Here is a 22,654-nt window from a genome sequence, read left to right as displayed (position 1 = left end):
ATGTCAAACTTTATTCATTATTAAAATGTGTATCCCATATTGAAACCTAAAGACCTGACCCTCCTTGGAGGAGCTACTATGCTGCCTCATGGAGAACAGCTGCCTGTACCATGACCAGACATGCCCATTTTGTCTCCTCCAGTAAAAGGCAGGGCATACCAATACTCAGGAGGGCACTGGTGAGCTTAGCCCGAGACCCCGATATGCCCTCCCATCCACTACATGTTCTAATTCTGCCTCACCAGACCCGTAAGGTTTCTGTTTTTGTCGATTCCGACACCAACAGCAGCTTTATGGACAGCATTCTCACCACTCAGCTGGGCATCCAAACCAAGCCCATGGAAGCTAACGTCCTCAATGAATACCTCTGCTCTTTGACTGGCAGAACTGTCCCCATCTGCCGGAGCATTTCAGGTAATCATCATGAAAAGCTCAGCTTTCACCTGATAGACACACCTCAACTGCCTGTCATTCTGGGGTTTCCATGGCTCATCAGGCATAATCCACACATGGTCCTTCAGAGTTATCTTAGGCTGCAGTCAATCTCTTGTCGGTTCCTTAAGAATATCTGGATTTGAAAGAGGTCTTAAAGCTTGAACCACCTCTTTGTCTTCACATCATCCCTATGACTGCGCCATTGACCTCCTCTTCTTTGTAAACATAAAGGACAAATCTCTCCATCCCTGCATCAACTACCGGGTTCTCAGCAATAGCAAAGTCAAAAATTAATTAAAAAAAATAATTTTCTCAGACTTAGAACTGCTACAGGGGGGCACTGCTTATTCTCAGGAATGCTTATCTCCTGGTATGCATTAGGAAGTTGCATGAGTGAAAGACTGCCTTTAACACATCAAGCAGCCACTATATGTCTGGTAATGCCTTTTGATCTTACAAATGCTGCAGTTTCCCAAGCTCTAAATGACATACTCTGGGACATGCCGAAGAGGTTTGTTTTTGTATGAAATTTTGATCTTTTCCAAGATCAAGGAGAAACATGTGTGACGTGTCCCCCGAAGGCTTCTGGAAAACCAGCTGTTCATCAGGGCAGAAAAGTGTTGTTCCATGTCTCCAAGGTGTCATTCCTGGGGTTCATTGTCACTGCAGGCAGCATCCAGATGGACTCCACCAAGGTCAAGGCAATCACAGACTCAGCTCAGCTCAGCTCAGCTTAGATCTCACAGCAGATCCGTCCAGGACCAGAAGCTTCTGTGTGTCCTTTACCCACAAACTATAGCCAGCAAAGAGGATATACAACGTTGGAATTTGTGAATTGCTAACTTTCAAGCTAGTTTTGAAAGAGTGGAGGCACTGGTTGGTTGGGCAGAGCAACTGTTCATGGTCTGGACCGACTACAAGAACCTGGAATACTTCCACACTGCTAAGCGTCTGCTCTGCTGTACCCTGTAACATACTGTAAATACCTGCCCACTTTCATTCATTCCCTGCCAGATCATCTGTGCCTCTGTCTTAGCGGCCCAGCCATTTTCTTTACCTGTTATGAACCTCTGCCTGCTATTTGGACTTTTGCTGTCTAGCGTAATACCCTATTGGATAAGTTTGCCCCATCTCCCACTGCCTGCCTGGTTTTGACTTTTGCCTGTTTTCGACCTTGAGTAAACTTGAACTTCATATTTTACTGGCCTGGTCTCAGAGTCATGCTTTTGGGTCCACACCTGTTTTTATTGAGCCTTTACTTGTGGTTCACTCAAAGCATCATTGAGCTCACAAATAGTAGTTAGTCAAATATAGAAATTAATTAAATTGAGCACAAGAGTATTTGTGTGTGTCAGTGTTTTTTTGTTTTTTTTGCATGTGTCTTAAGTGTGATGGTGAGCAACCAAGGGGGAAATTGGAGAGGGCAAACAACAAAAACAAGAAATCATTTTCAGAGAAGTTATTTGAGTGGAATTACAATGTGTCCTTATTTTGCAAAATTATACCGTGTCTGCATAAAGAGCACAACACTTGAGAATTGTCTTGTGTATCATGCAAATATTACCCTGTACTCTATCCAGCAGTTTCTGGTAAAAATTGGGAATATCTTCAATGCAATGCAATGAATACTGATTTATCAGTAAAATTTTACAGGTTGCTACAACCTGCCTGATATACCATAAAAAGGGGAGGCCACACAGTAAAATTGAAACTGAAAAAGTTTTTATTAACTCATATAGAATAACAAAACAACTCAGAATGCATTACAGGATGTTCAAGTCAGAAACACCAGTTAAGCGTATTTCTGGATGAGCTCCTGAGTGTCTGAGGATAAAAACTAACCAAATACGCCATGAAAAGGAGAGAAAAAAAGAGAGAGAGAAGTTTAAGGCTTAACTGTTCTTTTTTTAATCTAAATTAAAGTTTTAATAAATGCAGTTTTCTAACTGCAAAAGCAAAATTAAATTATAATATAAAACATATTATTAACAACGTCTTACCATGCTCTATGAGGAGATACAAAAATGGCTGTTGCTGCTATAACTTGAGCACATAATAGAATTGTTTTAAGCTCATCACCTTGAAAGTTGTTAATCAGGACAACTAGGATTTGGGGGTGTGATCTCTCAGTCTGTGCGGAGCTGTCAACAGTTTAATTAGGGCTTGTCAGTCAGATATCAAAACTATTTATGTCGTCAGATCTGACTTACCAGAAGTTTCCCAGTGTTTCTGTTATAAATGTCTGTTCTTATGTCCCAGTGATAATGTTGGAGAAAAAAAATCAAGCAACCTTTCTTTCAGGTTTTGGAGACAATTTACAAACATACAGGGATCGTATACATGATGACAGCCAACACAAACATTAACTTTTTCCAGTACATACATTAATAACAATACTCTACAGTGGAATACTTTGTTTCAACATATATATTTTAAGCTTATGAGATTAGAAACTTGCAGACATAATTATCGTCAGGTAGCTCGGCTCCAGTTAAAATGTTTCTGGTGTCCATCTGAATCTTAAATGCTCCATTAATCCACGGAGCTGCAATGGGCATTTACATGCCTATTTATAACTTTAAATCCCAGCTGACCGCTTCAATAAAATGTTTTGATATAAATTTACATGCTGCAAGCCATTTAATTGAAGAGATCTATTAAAGATGTTCAGTGCACTGGGATAGGAAAAGTAATGGCAGCCTGTAGGGGTGACAACTTTGAGAGGAAAGTACTCTGAAGAGAGTTTCTCTGTATATAGAGACTCTAATCTGTCACCAGGAAGCCTCAACAGAGAATTAAATTTACTTTCTTGAAGGCCTGAAGTCATGTATTTTGTTGCAAAGTGTATGAATCAATTTGTGATCAAACCTTGAATCTCATGATGAAGACCCTGTGTTTTTCTAATATGTGGGCACATTGATTTATGTAGTGTTTCTGAAGGCATTTTTCAAGGCAGGCATGACAGACTTGTCTTAGCAGGGGTGTTTCTAATATCATTAATGATGATTCTGTGTCCAAGGAAGCCACAATGGTGAGGCAGCATACACAAACCAGTGTCTTTGTGCTTCTTTAAGTACATATGACACGTCACTTCGCTTAATTTAATTTGTCTTCTACTACCACAACTAATAATTAATAACATATATGTGCCATTATGACAACTTTGTCTCATATCACTTGAGGGGGATTTTGATTATGTATTCAAAGGGTGTGGATTCTGTGGAGGTTCTCTGTTTGTTAACTTTAGGCCTTGCCCCACTAAACGTCCTGACCGAACCATGGTTATTATCATGACAATTGTTTAAGTGATGGTAACAATGATGATGAAACTCTGGGAAACTTTTGTAAAAGACTGCTGTAGGCAACCAGCAACATGACCGTGCTTCAGTTTGAGAGGAGAGTTGGCAGATGAATCCCAGAAATGGAAAAAGTCAACTTGTTGATGCACCCACACATACACACACACACACACTCACACACCCTCCACTGCACACTGCACATCACTTTGTGATTAACCTTAATGTGACCATTCAACTCTGGGCTGGCAAAGAAAAAAAATGCAGCTGCTGACATAGATCATGTGCTCCCTTGGCAATACAACTACAATAAAGGGGCTGTTACCTTAACTCAGTTAATTGGCATAACTGGACTCACCTCCTTATGAACTTGGCCTGGATTGATTCTTGCTATTGTTATGATCATGTTCAGATGGGCATTGTCATAACAAAGAGGTCAGATGTATATATTGTGGCTTTCCATTTATAATGAATTGTTGCTCTGGATCCTTGCTGTCGAAATAGCTATTGATTAGGAAGGGCTGATGGTAGCCGGGTTTGATTATTCATGTAAGGACTTACCTGGGCAGGATCGATATGACCCCAAGGATGGGAAGTGCACACATGCTCCTATGTGTCGATGGAGGCATACACACACACACACACACAAACATACAGGCAGGCACACAGAGAAAACCAGGACCACCATAATGGATCATATTTTTTATTTTTTAACAACATATGAAATGCCTCATTATAATTAAGCAAATTAATTGTCTTTTGTTTATATTTTATGATGTAAAATAGAAAGCAAATCTGTAGGTTTACAAGAAATTTATTTGTTTTGCATTTTATATAGTTTATATATATAGTATTGGTACTGAATTAAGTAGACTATTTCATTTTGTTTTCTAATTCTACAGTTTGCAATCTTGCTCTCAGTAGGAAGAAAACATGTCAAAACAGCAGCAGAAACTTTGCAATAAGTTTGCAATTAACAACTGACAAGCACCATCACATTTCTTTAGAGAGAAAAGCGCCAAATAGCTAAAACCAAGCTCATATTCTATTTGTCACTCACAGAAATAACAAACCTGACAAGTTAAGAAAACAACAACACAATAGAAACACAAACAACAGCCTATTACCTGTGGAAGATATTGTGCTTGTGCTTGTTTCTCTGGTGCCAGTGGAATGGTAATGGATGGACAATGATGGCAATGGAAGCAATCTCCTCATCGTAAATGAATGTACATCTGCTGGATTGTTTCCCCCAAAGAAATCAAGAGGAAAAACCCCATCAATTAGCAGGCACACACAGAGGCACGGTGTGATGTGAATGACAATAATCAGGGCCTCCTCCTCCTCCTCCTCCTCCTCCTCCTCCACACAGCAGCTGACTTCAAGCATGCAGCAATCTGAAAACGAAGGCCCATCATGCATTCCCTCTCACAAAGAAAGAAATGCTCACTAATAACTGTGGCAATATATTTCGGCTTTGTTCTTCCTTGTGGGTGTAAGTGTGTGTGTGTGTGTGTGTGTTAATTTGTGAGTGAGAGTACAGAACATTCGTTTCCATGCTTGGTTGTGTTAATATTAGGATTCAAAAAACACAGTTTGATGCTGACTGTATACTGAAGCAATCTGTATAATACAGCAGTTGAGTTCAGTGGGGCGCCTAGAGGTCGATGTATGGAAAAATAGAACTTCATTGTGCATATGTGCTTCTCTCTCTCACTCTGTGCATGTATGTGTTTGTGTGTGTGCTTCCAAATGATAAAATGGGCACATTGAGCAGCAGGTGAGCCTACTCCCACCTGAGGACCCTGCGGTGAGGTTCCAGATTTGGCTAAGGAAGAGCAGGAGGCCTTATAAAAAGCCCGGGAACAACAAAAACCTCAGCTGCACAAAGGACTCCTCAGAGAGAGATGAAGCTCTCATTTAAAGAGAAGACTACTGCATCTGTTTTCTCTGTTTGTTCTAATTCCACACAGCGGAGGTTCTCCGCGTATTTATCCCAGTGCAAGAAACTGAATAGAAAAACATACAGCGCTCCCCAAATGCCACAATAGCTTTGTCATGTGACGAGTACATTATACACTGCGTGCACTCTGATAGATGAAGTACAATAAATTTCTAATGCACATAAATATGTATAGACACTGCATTTACTGCATGCTGATCTGTTGTATTACCGAAAGGTGATGGATCTGACATGACTGGTAAATTCTTTGTGGCATCCAAATCCTCATTTTCAATGTTGTGCCTCATGCTCAGAAGCTTAAAAAAATATTTTGTTAATGTGATGCAAAGCTCAACTTAGTCAAATTTACTTTTTTCCAAAATAGCTTTGAAAAAATAAAATAAAAATTGAAAACTCACAACCTATATCAAAAGTTCAAGACATGTTTTGTTGCTTTGCGTTCACTCTGTATTATTGCACCAAGGGCTTGTATTTAATCCGATACAGGTTTATGAAATGTATTTTTATACAGTAAGTACGACGAGAGTGCATCGCATTCTGCACTGCTGCTCTGTTAATCCTCACGCTATTATTCACATCCTGCTGAAAGTGTAGGCTACAGCATCTTCAACAGATTAGAATTAGAAAAAAAATTCAAAATGAAGTCAATATTCAGTTAAAGAACAAAATAGTTTCCATTACATTCCCTTGTGTACTTGTGGCAAGACACAAACAGCACAACCATAATCAAGATGGCAAACCCAACTGAGCTGTTTTCACCCTGGATTCGTGTCAGGTAGTAGCTTAACATTTTCCTCTCTAACCTCACACTTTCAAACAAATAGCCATCCTCTCCTTTGAAGTGCTGCATATTTTGTCCTTTCCTTCGCTGGAATGTACACTTAGTATCTTCTTGGCAACTCTTGACGCACAACGCAACACCCAAGGTCGGTTTGGTCTCCCTGGCAACAGTGCAATAGATTTGGCGCATTGTCAGGCTATTTAATCAAGACTGGCCGCTCTGTGTGTCAGATGAACATGGACATTCCTTTTATCTCTAAAACTGCTGAGTGAGGCGGACACCCCTCCCGAAAAAGTCCGAGGGATGGAGAAGGGGACATGATGAGGACAGAAGAGGGAGAAAGTGAGACTAAGAATCTTGTAGAGTGTCACTCGTGTGGCTGTTAGAAGTCCTTGATGATGCCTTTGTATTGATCAGACTATACCATGGTCACCCACAGTAAATCTATTCACGGATGACCGCTACAGCTGAAATGCTTTTGGAAATAGGGCAGCAAGAAGAATAAACAGAAACATTCCGCCAACTGATTTTCAATCCACTTAACCTCCTCTCCTCATTCGAACAATAACAGTGCAGGAGAAAGGGACAAAGAAACAACGGATGGGGAGGGGGGAGATGGAAGGGGCGGTAATTTTGCATCTCATCTGTTGACAGTCAAGCATGTTGTTATCATTGTGTGTTGCCCTCTAGTTTATCTCCCTCTAGAAGATAGTGGCCCGCTCCTCGTGACTATAGGGCCAGACAACCAATTATCTATGTGCCCTCTATCAGATGTGATTTATATCACTAGGCTGTCCCTACTCTGCTGTCCCCTCTCCCCCTGTGATCAATCATTCCCTGCACAAACACAAAACAGGCCTTTAACAAAACATAGTTAATGTTTTGGATTGCCTGCTTAGGAGACTGAAGATATGAATCGGCTCAGATCTTTGCAGAAATAAAGCAACACTGACATTGAGAAAGAGCACAAGGTGGAGCCAAAGTGGGGGTTGATACACATTCCCTGCTATGTCAAAAACCTAAATTCAAATTTCATTTTCAAGAAAACAAATACACTGTTGGGGGGCCTGTCATGTTAATCTGTTTGTATTTATACCATCCTAATAAAGTTATAATCTTTAAATTTCAGACTTCTGGTGACACCTGTGATTACTGGTGGTTACAACAAGTGTGCTTTTACTACTACAGAATCCAGTGTTTTGTTGGAAATGACAGGTGTATTAACACCTATGTATTTGTGTCATAAATGCAACAGAGGAGCAACTTGTGTATCTGTTTACAACTGGTAAACAACTGGTGACAGGATTGATTGCATTGCGTTGTCAACAAGGGCGATATAAAAAACACTGTAGTAGCAGCCTTTCGCCTGCAGCTCTTCATTTAACAGTTCACTGTGGCTGTTTCTTCTCATTAGATTAATCCCTTAAAAATAATACATGATCCGCTTACAATAATTGCCAAAAGTGCCCATGTCTTGTTTAGTAGATGCATCAACGAAGCGCTAACCTTGGTGACAAACACGCTGCATTCTCTTTGGCTGCTTCACAAGAAAAGACACCCTGTGGCTTACCAGTTTACAGCTAAATGTGAAACAGCCCCAGCAGAAAATGTTTGGTTTGCATCAGCAGTGACTTATCACTGCTCTGATACAGCTGAGAACTATCAGTTTACAGAAAGGCTTCTATCAGTTAGATTGATATTGAGACAATTGAGACTAAGAGGCATCTTTGATGTTTATCCATTCATAATATATAACTTAATGATATCTCAAATAATGTATTTTGTGCTTTTCTATGCCTAGCAAAGCTATAACTAATAGTTTCAGGACTCTGATTAGAAGACTTTAGAGAAAGACTTGACACACTCCATCTGTTAACACAGAGTTAACACCAGCACAGTTGAGTGCTTACGTCCGGAGCAGTGCTGTGCTAAAATCTACACCACCCGACTATCTGATGAGTCTCCGCCTCTAGACACTTTGAGAGCCCACTAGACTCCATAAAGCCTTTGCAGCAGTACAGGTATAGAGCAAACAACTCCCCTATGTATTTTTGTTATTGTGAGAATGTTGTGAATATTTCAGGATCATGAGGTGATCAATACCAGAAGGCTGGCTGGTTAATGATGTAGAACCTGAGCATCGTCTGAGAGAGGAGAGATGGGTAGAGTCAGGCTTTTGGACTCTCCTCTTTCATTAAAGATGTGATCAGTAAGCACAACGTGTCTCTCACCCAAGGGTACCGTTTTAAAAAGCTTCATACTAAAGAAACTTTTCTCACTATACACAGTATAGTATATACATAACATGCAAGAGTGAAAGAAGAGGAAAATAAAGAGAGTGAATAATCATGCAGATTTTTTCCTTTAAATAGGTCACAGGCCACAAGACAAGACAAGCCTAACAAAAGCATTACCTGAGTTGAGTTTGGTGGGTAAAGCACAGATGGTTTGCTGCGCCAGAAATGAGACAATTTAGCACCAAACTATTCACTGCTTATTACAAACTACTGTATGTGCTTGTTTGAAGACCAGGGAATGGATTTGTATTGTTGACACGGTTCTGATTTGATCCTGTTAAAATGCAAACACACACGCACAGTGCACTCAACCACAAGGCAAAACATGGTGTAAGATGCTGCGTAAGACTTTCGTGAGTTTTATGTTTGAAAGCAACTTTTTAATTTTCTCCACTCCGCTCTTCCAGAGATCTCTTTCTGCCTCATGCCTCTTTCTCTCTTTTCGCTTCACCCTCACACTTTTGCCACTGAACACGACTGCCAGCCAAAAGGATTGACAGCACTGTACTCTCTATTAAAATAAAGTTTGTGCTGATAACAGTCACGCTTACCCGCCCCCACACCAATACAATGGTCAGACTGTGAGTTCCTCTCCGTTTGAAGTGACAGAGGAAATCTGGATAATTGTATGATTGATTCTCTTGTGTTCTTCCTCCACTTCACTGAGCAGGCTTTATTTAGGAACTGAAGGGGGAGAGAAATCTTGAGATACAAGATGCTTGAGCCTGCAGAGACTCACATGTGAGCTTCATACACACTTAAATGCACCCACACACATAACCCCACCAACTATTTTTGGAGTATGGTTGCGCATTGTTGAGTGTGTGTGCGCATCAATGAGTCAACTGACTCTTTCTTTGCCCTTTGTCTTTCTGCCACTTCCACCTCAGAAAGCCAAGGAAGATCACATTAAGTGGGGCTGCTGTTGCGTAGCTGCATTTGGCTGAGTGCTGAGGGAGATATGGGGCAAGGCATTACTCTAAGTCAGTCCCTACAGGCTTCAGCCGATCCAGAAACAACAAGGCCAGTGTAATTCACGGAGCCAGACATCCTCACTTCAGTGGTTCACGGCCTGTAAGCTCATATTCTCTTTTGAGAGAGGACATTGTCACACATTGAACAATGTGTGTGAGTATATATCAATGTGTGCACATTCATTTCTTTGTGTGGACAGGGTGATTACAGATTATTTTCTGTTTTCTAATTTCTAATTTCTATAAATCCTTTACACTTACATGCATATTTGAAAAAATCCCTTTTCATTCACCAACCAATTTGGATGATTGACAAAAAATAATGTAAATACTGTAATGGGATAAAAGCCATGTTATTAGCTCAAACTCTTGCAATATTATAACATGACAGCATATTTCTTTACTGATAATAAATGAACCACTTCAACACAAATGATCCTATATGATTCTGTGTACATAGTGTCACATGGTTGTCATTGTCCAACTGATTGGTTCCTGAACAAGCAAAACCTTACCTAATATTAGTGTGTAAGGCGTAGATGCCAAAAGAGAAAGAGAGAGAAGGTGGAGGGAAACAAAAACAGAAAAGTGTTGGCGTGCTGTGGAGTGGTGAAAAGTCTGTGTGTTGAGCCCGTGAAGGACAATAAATAATAACCCTCATCCCTGAAGAAATCTGGTTTAGTTTCTCTCTGCGTTTACCTTAATGAACTGAAACAAAGGCTGAGCTCTGAGCCATCAGCGTACAGTTTAAAATGCACTAGAAGACACCGGGCCCAGCTGTCACCACCCCAGCTCAAGGAAAGTAACACAACTGAAAACTAGTTAGGCTCACCATTTGCACTCAGTACATGTTGCTGGAACAGCCACAAGGTTTAGTATTAATTATGTACCATGAATGTAAAACCAAATGATTTCTCCAACCTGTTTATTAATGTATGATTAATAAAAGAGAAAGTAAATATGTGAGTTTCAAAAGTGGAAATGGCTGAAAAGGATTGAAACAATTGCTTTTTACATACACTTAAGATTTCTGCATAAGAAACAATGTTGACCATGAAATATGGGGGTGCTAGGGGCAGCAGGACTTGTGAACTACAAGGTCATTAATTCATGTGCACAGTCTGGGAAAATGTTAGAGCATAAAGTCGACACCCTCAACAATAACTGCTGAGATACCATTCAGCAGGGCACCTAAACACCCACTTGCACCAGGGGTGCAATTCAGAGGCCAACAGCAGAACAGTACAGTTGAAAGGGTCTGCTCTGTCTAACTGTCTGTGGATATTGCTACAAAAAGCAAATATATTCCCTCAGAAATGATTCCTTAATGAATTATAAAAACATTCTTAATGAGTTTTCTGTATGTGCCACAACGTTTTCTGTATGTGCCACAAGGTTTACACAATCATACAATTGGATGTGAAAATCAATTCTGCATTTTCCTCTGGGATGACTTAAGTGACACTAAAATAATTCAATTGGTATTCTACACAGACTAAAACAAAGGTGTGTATGACCATAAATAGTTATATTAGTGATGCGACGCTGATGTATATTGGTTCCCACATACACACACATGCACAAGATTATGTTAATATTAGAATCAGTGCACTATTCCTGTCAGCTTTGGCTTCCTTTATATCTGAGGCACAGAAAGTTGAAAGCTGCTTTCAAGCATTTCATCTGATATGCAAATGTTTATAAGTTTCCTATGAATAACTGACTTATTTAGCCTGTCTCAGTTATGATGCAACAAAACAAACTAAAAAGACATGTTGTTTTCACATATTCAATTTAAATCAAGATTCTTGACTGCATTTGAGAGCTTTGGTTGGGAGCCAATAATGTTCTGATTGTGAAAAGGTTGACTGAGTGTAAACTAATTGGTCCACCACACTTTATTGATATACTTTATTCATGCCCAAAGGGTGAATGCCCTTTAATTATCTTGGTCAAAGGTGCTTTAGCTGTAATGGTTGTACTGGAAATCGAGATGTTGCTAAATTGTGAGCTTGGATCATTTTTGAAATAGTCACAAAATGTGGCTTAATCGTGCCAAATCTCAGGACACAGTCACTTTGCTGCCAGGACTGTTCCATTGGGCCATGGTGATAGAGTCTGGCAAAAACAACTGAGTCAAGTCAAATTTTATATATATAGCCCAAAATCACACATCTCAATTTTTCTCCGGAGGCCCTATAATCTGTACAACATTCATCACCCTCTGTCCTTACACCCTTGATTCAACTGAGGAAAATCAGTTTTATAGGCAAAAATTGAAGAATCCTCGGGAAAAGCCACAGAGGAGGAATTCCTCTCCCAGGATGGGAATACAAGAAAGAGACAATCAGTAAAAAAAATCAAGTTTACTTTAGTTGGCTGCAGCACTTCAGACAAGCCAAAAATATTATTTTGTGACAAAGTTGCCTATGTCAGCAATAAACATCTCCACTTTGTCAGTTTGAAGAGCGGAAAACCCTTGAGATGCACCTCGCAATTTACAGAAAAGCAACTGAAGTTAACATGTTTGCAGATGATTTCACAGATGAGCATCTTCTGGTGGGGTACTTTCTAGACTTATTTCTTTTTTTTATGCTTTATTTTAAATGCTGAACATGTGGTGCTGTCCATATACAGTAACTCAACATACATTAGTGTTATGACAGCTCACATCCTTTGTCTTTTCAAAATACTTGCACATGTAGTAGACAGCTGTATACATGACAATCATGGGCATGCACACATTCTCATACATACCTAACTGACTGTCAACTGTCAACATCCAAAAAGCACCAGTTTGTAAAGAGTGCGAAAAGCCAACAATTTCACTGCGTGGACAGGATTTCTGCTCCCTAAGCCACGTAATGTATAGTTTTCCTTTTCTACAAATGTTAAATAACCTTTATAGTTGCACCTTTAATATCTGCTATGCAAGCTTTTTCCAACTGCTTCCACTGTTAAGCTAAACTAAACAGGTCCCGAAGCTAATATTGTACTAAACACACAGAGGTGAACATAATATTGATCTTTTCATCTAAGAAAGCAAAGACATTGCATCAAGTTAAATAAAAAAATATCTGCCAATAGTACACTTTAATTTCAGGACTGATTTAGAAAGAAACTGTATTGTTGCAGAATCGCTTTAACTGCCAAAGGCATATTGTGTTGATCACATAATGAGAAATTCATGAGAATTTTTGAGTATTTACAATGTTGTAAAAATAGATCCAACAGCACAAGAAATTCCTTAGAGTCTATGATACCTGTAGAGGCAAAACAGATGAAGTTGTGTTTGTGGCACGTTGTTTAATAGTACAAGAGAAGCGTGCTCTGTCTTGAGTTTTTATGCTGAAATAGCCACGTGATCTTTGACTTAAAGCTCCCTACTGACCAATGCATATTCCCAAAAAATCAGGTCTTGATACTACAATTCTGCACACACACACACACACACACACACACACACACTCACAGCAGAGCAGTGCCAACTGGAAGAATTTTGCAAAAATACTGTTTGTATTTAACCAAGGGCAACTAAGAAATGATTTATGGCAGCATGATTGTTCAGTTTAAACATTTTCTTTATTCAAGGGTGACTGAGAGGTTTTTTTAAATATCAGCTTCAAGGTGAGAGGTATTCTCATATTAAGGATTGCACAGATTTTTTGTGTTTTAGATTTAGGCTGTGCTGAAACACCTTGTTGCCTTGAAACAAGGCATGAAACAAATACCTAAAGCCTCTCAAACAATAATTAAACAAAACATTAAATAATATTAAAATTGTATCTTTATTTCTGTAACTTAATTCTGAAATGACACCAAAGAGCTGCAGATCACTTTATTTCCACAGTTTAATAATGTGGTATTTTGGTGGGCCACATTCAGCTCACTCTGCTGTATTTACTGGAGCTGTGTGAAGTCCTTCCCTATCTTCTCAGCACACTGGATCTGAGGAAATCCAAGACATCAGCAGTATTAGAGTGTGTGTGTGAGTGAAACATGCACGTGCCAACATTATTAGAGACTAAGCGTTTCTCCACTCCTTCTCTATCTCTCATGGAAATTGCCCAAAGACTGATACCGCTATCATTATCTGAACAAATGGGTCACAAGGTTTTGTGTTGTCGGTCAGATTACTGTATAACCAACTGACGCAGCCAGTGGGCATCAAGGGTGGGGGTACATTCTGAATCTCCTTCAAGCGCTGGGCCTCGGGTAACTCCGCCGTTTCACCCGAAAGAGGGAGGGCACACTCCCAGGGAGATGGGGGTGGGGATTCTGCTTAGCCTCCATGGGTTTTTCTTGCCTCATCAAAGTGCTTCATCCAGCTCTGCTCTTCCTGTCATGAAAGGTCTGCAGCGAGGCAGCTCAATCAGACACTGCACCACTGGTTATTCCTAAGGGTGTTATACAGTACATCAGCAATAAGGCCAAGCAAATGTAAAGGCTGTCTTTACACTGGCTGTACACAGATGCAGTGCTCTAGGCATACTCTGCGATAGACGGACTGCAATCATTTACAGCAACTTTGAGAAGAATGCTATTGTATAACGCTGTATTATTCAAGAACAAGATAAATGGTGAACAGAAATTCCTTGCTTGTCTCTGTATGATTCTTTGCAATTGTATGTACTTACAAGATAACTATTTTTAGTCAGTGCATGTTCAAATGTAATCAAAACACACAATGTGACACCACCAATGCCTGAATTATGTGAAAATTAAGAAGGATTATGTGTAGAATTATGTGTAATGCTGTAAATTGTGACAATACACATACAGATAACTCTATTTCATCCTGGATTTAATGCATAATAATATTAACCAAATGTTTTTTTTCTATAAGAGTACATTTCCCTTTCTTAACGTGGACTGATTTATTTTAGATAAAACAAAAAATAAAAACCTTAAAATTTTTTTATCCATTTATTACACACTTTAAAGTTACATCAACAAGACCTTTATTTACTCGGCAAATGAAGTGGGGACACCGGTCATGCTACATGAGCTATCTAATGAGGCTTGTTATTGGAGGAGTAAATACACAGGCAGAAAGCAGTATGAAATATAAAACAGCTAAGGTAGCATTGAATTTAATGTGATAAGTTGTGTACTTACTCTGGTCTAATGTTCTCATCATAAACCTGTATTATTGTTGATTAAATGAACTTTTTAAAATAAACTTTTTTATGTATCAAACTGATGTTTATATTAATAACACAATGAATTAGAATTAACATATAAAGTGGAATGGTTTGTATCTCTTTTTACAATTCAGATTTGTGGGATTCATTAGTGGGTAATTTGTGTTCTCATTAAACTTTTCCTATTTAACTGTTAATTTAGACAGAATGGTTCCAATACAGTTTTGATCAAAAAGATGTGCTTTCATTGTTGACAGTGCGGCTATACATTCATGTGACACAAGGGATTAGGATTACCGTTCTTGTTCCATTAATACTTAAACACTAGCAGTGCATGTGTTTTATTTAGCTAAGGTGAAAGTAAGGTCCTCTTCTGTCCTGTAAGAGTGGGTAATTAATGTCGCTGCAACACATTTTATATATACTGTTCTTGTCTCTCATCTCTAAAGAGGCCTTTGTCATTTCTTTAGCACTCTACATTTGCAATGAGATATCTCTTCCTTGGTTGCATGATCATACACAGTGTGTAGGTTGAACACCAGTGAGGGATCATGTTTAACTTCCTGCGTTAGAGGTTCTTAGCTGTTGGTCAGAATGTGTGCATGCATGTAGATGTAGTAGCCTGAGTCGTCCTGGTAAAGCAGCATAGAAAATAAGGAGTTTGAAAAACAAATTAAGTTTAAGATTTTTTCTGCTCATCCTCAAGACACAGATTGCCAACAAAGAAAAAAACATCTATTTAACACACATATGTATCCATTAAATGCCTTGTGTCCTTGAGCTCTGAGTGTGAGTGCAAATTCCGCAATGTAAACAATTTAAGAGATGCATACACCACTGAAAATTCCTGCTCTTAAAAAAACATTTCTCAGTTAGTTTATTAGTTTATTAGGTTTTATAAAACAGACATATACCAGTTGTATTTGATTTTTCTTCGAATTTAGCATGAACACCATTTGTTCAGCATGTATAGTTAACAGATAGACAATACACTTTCTTTGTTCTTTTCTTTTTTTCTTCTCAATCTCAAAAAAATATTACAGTAATACAGTAATAATGATAAGGGGGGGGGGCAGAGAGAAGAGGGCAAGCTGACTAGTTACAAATCAAGACAGTAACAAATGACTCAATCCACAAGAGGCAAACTCCAAACAGAATTACAAAATACAAAAATAGAAGACATATCAAGTCTCTCTGGAGATATGGCGCCTAGATCAAAAATCCATTTGACTTCTCCCTGAAGCTGGACTTGGTTTCCACCCTTTTTGGTGGATTTTATCAAGTATATGGCCCAGAATTTAAATTATGTGAACCCAATGTCCATATGGTTTGCAATGAGCGAGAAAGAGTCTTTCCTATAAATGCTGTTCTTACTGTATGTTCAGGGCCCACTGTGTTTTACCTACATACAGTATAGTTTGGGACAAGGACACTGAATAGCATAAATAACCTCTTGGGAAATGAATGATTTAAGATGGACCATCTTCCTACTTTTGGGATTCACAAACTCCTTGAGTTTATGGGACAAAGGGCAGAGAGATCACTGTCCATACGGTTGTTGTCCACATGAGGAAGATAGGACAGTGCTGTTTATTATGTCAAACTTGTATTGTTGGTGTTTAAGAGCCACAATGAGGTTTTCTTTAAAAAGAAAATAAATCATGTAACTGTAGGACATGACAGCGTGTTGGGGTGGCTCTTCTGATTTTATTAGCTGAAATCGAAGACTGTACACTGCAGAATATACACCTGTTTTGATTGGTCACTTTTATGTCCTTCAACAATTTCCTTCTATTCTCCTCAATAAACCTGGCTGTACCCTCTTGGGCACTTGATGCCTGAGGAAGAGCACTAAACAGTGAGCTTTCTATTGTCTTTATGTTTGTATTTGACAGCGATAATCTGGATTTACATTATTAATATAGCGATAATGCAGTGCAATACAACAGCAACCCCAAGTTTGTAGGGCTATTGCACAGCATTATATTTATATTGTGCAGATTCATCTTTTTGTGTCTACATCCTGTGTTTCTCTCATGATTGGTGAGTTAAGCATATTCACTACTGTTTTTGTTGTTTCACATAAATGTAATGTAAATGTAAGGAAACTGGGCTCACCATTATGTGTTAGGAATTTTAAGGATGAAACAATGTTTTGTGCTTCAGGTTATAAGACAGATAAAGACATTTTGCTTTAAACTTGGATGGTCAAGGGGGTAAGTGGGGAAAAGGAAAGAGAAAAGTTCAGTGAAAAAGACTTGAAATGAAAAGAAGAGTGAGCTGAGTGAATTTCTTTGCCACCTTGAATTGGCTTAATGAGGGACTTCAAGAGTGTACATGAAAACTGGCATTAGACGAGGATAAAGTGGATAAATGCCATCCCTGCTCTTTGATCTGCTTTTCCTCTCTAATATTACAGACATCTGGCACACTGTGAAATATAGACTAAGGTCATTTTTTGGCATCAGATGATTAATTCTCACTAGTTCAATCTGTCGTACAACAATATTAACATCCTTTTAACTCATAATTATGATTTTTTTTATGATAATTATTCATTTTAAAGTTAAATTTTTTTTTCAACGTTCTGTTACATACCTATCAGCATGTATCAACAAAATAAATATACAAAGTATAATGTCAGAACAAATGAATTAGAAACATAATATATATAATATACATATATTATGTATTAAGTACATTAATATTTGATAATTCATAAAATTGTATCATTCAAAGCATTGTTTCCTGATTTGAAGCTGGACTCAAAGACACGTGTTGGGCAAGAGAATCCCAGTCATACATTAAAAATGATCATATTTGATCATAAGAAAAATACTTCCATCATAATGTATGTAAATGATTAGAGAAGATGATTTAATGAGATTATTTTGTAGTGAAGCATGACATATACTGGTGCACAGACCAAAGTAGGGATCTCTGTGAGTGTTTGCCAGCAGGTTACATTGACCCGTTCATGGTCTAAGCTCAAATATTCTGCATTCACTAGCCAGAGGACAGAATTTCTAATGAATAACACATATCCTATAACTGGAGGAAGTCCACAACACTGGGATCCAACAGGAAGCATGCCATTGACTTGCTGTGCAGTACAACTCGAAAGAAACAGCGGAAAAGCTTCAGGGAAGTTTTGATCAAAGAAAAGATTTACTGTTTATCTATAGTCTAAATCTGCACTGCAATCATTTATTAACAGTTTAGCCAGTTTGGTTGAATTAGTTCAATGTCTCGTGCCCATTAACAATGGCTGACAATTTACCATTGCAAGCTATTTGATGTTGAAATTACTTAAATGTCATAATAAATGTGAAGTGGTAAAAATTAAACAAATTAATATGTTCATATTCATATTCATATTCATATGAGATACAGTAACCAAGATAGACAGGCAGCATTATTCACTAGCCATCTAATCTAAATGTTTCGACTGAAGGTGTGAGTGTCAGTATACTGGTGTTATTGAGTGGTGTCTCATTTCTCATTATAGATGTTTCACTTAATAAGGCAAATGGCACCTCCTATCAATGATTTGTGTGAGTATGTGTTCCTTGAGCAGCATTTGTGCACTTAAAATTGCCTTGATTATCACAATGAAGTCATGTACGTATATGTATGCATGTATATGTATATTCAACTGTACTCGGGGAGTGATGTATAAGTACAAAATCATATAGAGACAAAAAAGATGAACCAGCATTCTTCTTGTTATCTGAGAGATTTGAGTCGGTAATTAGCACTGAGAAATAACACAGAATAAAAATATACTTTTTGTACAGTGAAGTCAGCCTCCTGTGATGTATTCTGCAGCTATACTAATGTTGTGATGTCTTACTCGCAGAAAATGTGGACCTTAAGACAGAAAGGGTAATGGTAATGTAAGAGCTGACCATACAGTATACACAGTGTTCACGCACCTTTGCTTCACAGAGCTGTTTTGTCTCATTATTGTTGAGTGAAGTGCTGCCAAGTGAACTGTTGAACACAGATTTTTCTCTGATAGAGATCTCTCTGAAAAGACCCCCTCAGAAATATAGGAATAAGGCAACAGAAGGAGAGAAGGTCCCATGGGAGCTGAAAAAGAAATATGGACAAATGAACATGTTACCCAGCTCGGTCTTGCTTGGCGATCTTCTGCGCCTCAACTCACACAAACTGCCAGACTACAAGTTGTTTCACCGAGTTTCTTCAAGTCTACCTCTCAACAGTTGGGATGGCACTAAATACGGCATACATATTTTAGCTTTTACTCGAGATGTCTATAATAAATGCAAATGAGTCATTCCTATCACGTTTAACTCCATATAAGCCCAACACATATTTAAACATAATAGTTAAATGATGAACAGATAAGGGGCTTGTCATGCACCGCCTTCTTAGTTGCCAAGATTTGTCACTATATTCCTCTAAAAAGCTGTCAAGAGTATCTGAAAATATTGGATCTTTTCTGTCAACTCTGCTGTCTAGGAGCTACATTCTTGTACTTGCCGCTGATAGATAACAGTCAGCTAGCCAAAACGATATGGTGCCAAGTAGGCAAGTCACATCAAAGATACTGACACTTGGCCAGCACTTTTCCATTTCTGAAGCCACTTGTCATCATTGAATGAATGTGAATTTTAGAGTCTGTCAGTTATTACCTTAGTATAGTTGCCAGCTGTACTGTCCTAAGATCATATAGTGCCCAACATTATGGGCCCCCTTAATCATCACGTACTGCAGTTATAGTCTCGTCTACCCCCACTCAAGGACCACTTTAGGACAGGCCTGCGGCGAGTCAATAATGTTTTTTGTAAAGACTTGACCATCAGAGAATTCAAATATTGTAATATAATTCACTTTGGTGAAACCTCTGGAGTAGTTTTTGACAAAGACCTTATACTCACACTTTCGAGATGGAAAACACAGCCCATTGCACAAAAAAATGGCAATGATTTTGTGCCAAAAATGTGGTATGATGTCAAGTCAATTTCATCTGTGATAAGGCAGTGGAGGCAGTGAAGAAAACATTGCAAAAAGGCAAAATGCAAAATGCAGCTCAGTTTGGCTTCGGTATGTTTCTTATTCCTCTCCAATTATGTTGCAGAAATCAATATTTGTATATAACCATTCACCTTAAAAAGAAAAGTCAGGTCCTACTTAGAAACGCTTGCTATTTAAAGGGGGTAGTTAGACATAGGTGTTCTGGTTTATTTGGTAATGAGACATCACAAAATGTGTCTGTGTGTTTATCTGTAGTATTTTAAATATCACCATGGGGTTTCCTTGGCTTGGCTCTAACCATTAAGAATGAAGGTATGATATATGAAGCAAGCTTAAGAGAGTAACTTGTGTGTGCTTTGCCTGATCCCAAGACAATCCCAATTTAATTGTGCATTAAAGACCATGCACTGCGTCATTTATTACATTGTTTATTTAGCCACCCAACCCCCCCCCCCTTATTCCTATTTGAGCTCTAATTAATCCTCCACAGAAATCTCAACTTCATTAACTTGGGCAGCTCTAGGCCTCAACTGGGGTTAATTACTAAAATAAAAATGGAAAGATTTTGTTCAGTGCAACCAAACACTGGGTGTAATAGTATTACAAAAAATATTCAGCACAAATTTAAAAGGTCAAATTTCACTTTTTCCACTATTAGATATGAAAATAGTATGTATGCTAAAATCAAGACATTACAAAAATTAATTACTTTCCACCAAATGAAAGAAATGATGATTCTAAAGTCATTAAACAGTATCAGTCAACTTTGCCCTCATTGTGAATCAAAGATTAAATTCTGAGCCAGCTAAAAAACTAAATCTCTAATAAACATCTAAAGAATACAAACAGTGTTTACTACAAGCAAAATGCATGCTACAGAGGTGGGTCATTTTGTTGTAATACTATTGAAGATTATTTGGAATGGGTCATAGATGTCTGCCTTTAAGATGACTAAAGGTCATAAAGACGCCAAAACAGGGAGTAATAAGAAACTATTGTGTTATTGCTCTCTTCAGGCTTTCAATCACATTCAAAAATACATAAAATTAAGTGCAACTCATGAATATTTACAACAAACTTGCTTACAAGTCTATAGTGCTCCACATTGCTCTTTGTCAACAAGGTTGTATATTCCATCTGCAACATCTGGCTCCCATACACAAGGGCTTCAGGGGCCGCTTAAACACATGCAAGTATACACATATGTACACATCATTACACACACACACGCACGCACGCACACACACACACACACACACACATGCATGTACAAACACGCACACAGAGGCTATGCAAAGAAGAGGGAGGAGGAGGGATAAAAAACAACAACATTGAATTGGCTCAAAAGTTAACAGCTGTATAATATCTGCAATGGGTCTCGGTAGATGCATCCCCACAGTAAAGACTCAACAATTAATTATCCTGCTGCAGATTCCTGGCAGCCCCTCATTTTACTGACGAGTGCACTCCTGCTGCTTCTTCAAAGATTAACATTTAAAAATTCATCAGCTGGCTTTTCCAGGGTACTCAAAAGACTCGACTATTATTCCATAAGTGTATGTTTTATTATCTCTATGTGCTTATTATCACCACCATCACAGCTATGAGGCCAAATTAGAAGCAAAATGCTTGACTTACTCAGCCAGTTCACAAGAAAAAAGGAGAAAATCACCAACCAATATCTTTTGTGCTTCAGGCAATGACTCGACTGTACGCTACCTGAATCTGTTACTATACATTTACTAACTGAATCTGGGAATAATGTTCAGATAGAATAGTAACAATATCATGTTTAGTCCGATGTTTATCATACATGCATTCATTTTATAACAATGTAATTTAATTCTGGTGCTTTTGAACACAGGAGCAACATTTGTATGAGCCTGTTGCATCTCTCATGTGTTAGCATACTATAGGGAGCAGGGGAGGCATAGAGGGCATTTGTATTCTTTCCAAAATTGGGCTGTGCAAGATAATTATTTTTCATTGCCTGAATCAGCGCAGGGGATGCAGTTGAAGTATGAGCTGAGCTTATTTTTGCCGACATGGGTCTAGCATGCTAGTGTATGAAGGGTAAACTAGCATTGAATGAAGGACAATGACTGAACAGCCACCACAATACTGTAGAAATGTACAGTAGTATAGAACCTCACATAAGCTTTAAACCACAGGCAGTGCGTAGGATTTAATTAAGTTCCCAGACTATCTGCATTGTCCATCTTCCTGCAGAAGGCTTTAGCACTTTAGAGTGGCTGGCCATGCATGCAGGAGTAGTAATGAAGCAGCAGTTGTTAACATTAGTCTCCCATGCTAATGGAGCTGAGCTCTCTTTGCTTTTTTAGTCATTCATAACCGTAATTTAACAGTTTTCTTAATAGCTTCTCAATTTATCCTCACGGTGACAATGTCATACCAGGGCCAAGTCAAAATCTGAACAGAAAAATCTAACTGAACCAATTCTCTCAGTTTACAGAATACAGGACAAAAAAAATGAAAACATATTCTAAAATTGTTCATGTTTTCAGTCTAATAAAATGATATAACAAGATATTGGAATATCTGTTGGTTCGGTTCAGTTCATGATGAGTTTATGAGATTATCTCTTAAATACCACTGAACATGATGTACAGAGATCCAGAAAGGCAGAGAAGAAGACAGACGATGCAAGATACCAGTTAACATAGTGTAATATTGTCTCTAGTTTAAAACATGGATATGATTGTGGCCTCCTGGGGGTTGGGCATGTAGGGACCACCCCCTGGT

This window comes from Morone saxatilis, unplaced genomic scaffold, assembly GCF_004916995.1.
Source record: "Morone saxatilis isolate NCDOM2014 unplaced genomic scaffold, NCSU_SB_2.0 Contig11, whole genome shotgun sequence".
In the NCBI taxonomy this organism is placed as follows: domain Eukaryota; kingdom Metazoa; phylum Chordata; class Actinopteri; family Moronidae; genus Morone; species Morone saxatilis.
The sequence above is the reverse complement of the archived record's forward strand: the minus strand, read 5'-3'. Positions refer to the sequence as shown.